The sequence below is a fragment of the Pseudomyrmex gracilis genome, unplaced genomic scaffold (genome assembly GCF_002006095.1).
Source record: "Pseudomyrmex gracilis isolate BER0280 unplaced genomic scaffold, ASM200609v1 scaffold_2723, whole genome shotgun sequence".
Taxonomy (NCBI): domain Eukaryota; kingdom Metazoa; phylum Arthropoda; class Insecta; order Hymenoptera; family Formicidae; genus Pseudomyrmex; species Pseudomyrmex gracilis.
The window spans coordinates 9,057-10,755 of NW_018023307.1; positions in this window are offsets into that span (position 1 = coordinate 9,057).

The window sequence follows — 1,699 nt, forward strand, 5'->3', positions numbered from 1 at the left end:
GCGTGCTTTGCGCGCGTATGACAACGTGAAAAACTTTCTCAAGATTTATAGTTTTGGAAAAAATACATAATATTATTAATAACAAAATACTTCGAGATGCATACAATTTATTAATTATTTATATCAGTTAACAGTCATAAAAAACATTTAAAAGGTTTTAGAATATTGAACATTTAATATATATGTATATATAATAAAAAATAATTAAAAGGCCGATACGAGCAGTAAATACAGGATGTTTGTGTATAAATATAAGTCTTTATTCAAAAAACACATACGTTTCGGTCCTCAAGTTTGGACCTTCTTTAGTGTAATAAACATCTAATGAATATAATAGATAATTAGCGCAAAAGATACATTGAAATAAAATACAAAAATAACAAATTAATAAAACTCACTCAATTAAAAAACAAATTAGATCACAACATTACTAAAATATAAAGTAAATGAAGTCAATCGTGTATGACAACAAATTACAAAATACTGTGTACTGACAAGAAAACATATCAACCAGCAAATATAAAAAAGTATCCCCACTATTTGATCAGAAGATCAAAAGTTCACATTAGGTCGAAAAACATGTTTATAAAAGTAACAGTCTAAACATTTGATTTATACAATTCAAGTAAAGAGAAATAAGGTTTCAACAAGTCAGTATCCGACATTACATTTCACAGATTATCCTGTAACTTAATGTGGAGCATTTCAGAAACTAATCTCTTATAAAAAAATTTTTCAGTGTTTAAGATTTTTACATCATTCCAAATGAAGTCATGACCAGTCTCTAAACGATGCTCCGTGACCACAGAAACAACAGCTGAAATTCTATTAATCTGATTTCTATGTTCACTAATTCTTGTTTTTAACTTGCGCTTCGTTTGTCCAACATATGATACATTACAATTATTGCAATTAATTTGATGGACAACATCTTTATTTTGATCATAAGGTACCTTGTCCTTTCCGACTTTAATAAATTTACTCAATTTATTCAAACTACGAAAAGCCAAAGAGATCTCCTTCGTTTTTTTAAAAAATCTTGAAATAGAACAAGATAGTTCTGGAATGTAAGGGACAACAAAATATTTTCTAACAACCTCAAGATCAATTGAAACAAATTTATTGTCATTAATTGAATTTAATCTATTATTAATTAAAAACTTAATTCTATTCTTGATAGTCTTAAAAATAAATTGTAGAGGATAGGTATTCATAAGAAGCACCTCAATCATAAATTTAAAATTTTTTTGTTGAAAACAAGGGTCAGATAATAGCATAATTCTATCAACCATATTTAAAACCGTGCCAATATTTTGAGATTGCGAATGGGCAGAGTAAAAATTCAAATATCTGCCAAAAAAAGTAAGTTTATGGAACCAATCAAACATTACTTTTCTATTAAAATTTAAAATCTTAACTTCCAAAAAACTTAAACAATTATTATTTTGAACTTCTATTGTGAACTGTAATGTATTATTGTAACTATTAAACATGTCTAAGAGTGAAGTTAAACAATCAGGAGGCGCTGTTAAGATAATATTATTCACATATCTAAAGTAAAAAGAAGGCTTGAAATCTAATTTTTTCAATATAAATTTCTCCAAATCTTGCAACACAATATCGGCAATAATTGGAGATAGAGGGGACCCCATAGGCATTCCAAAAGTTTGTTTATATATTTTATTATTAAAAGAGAAAA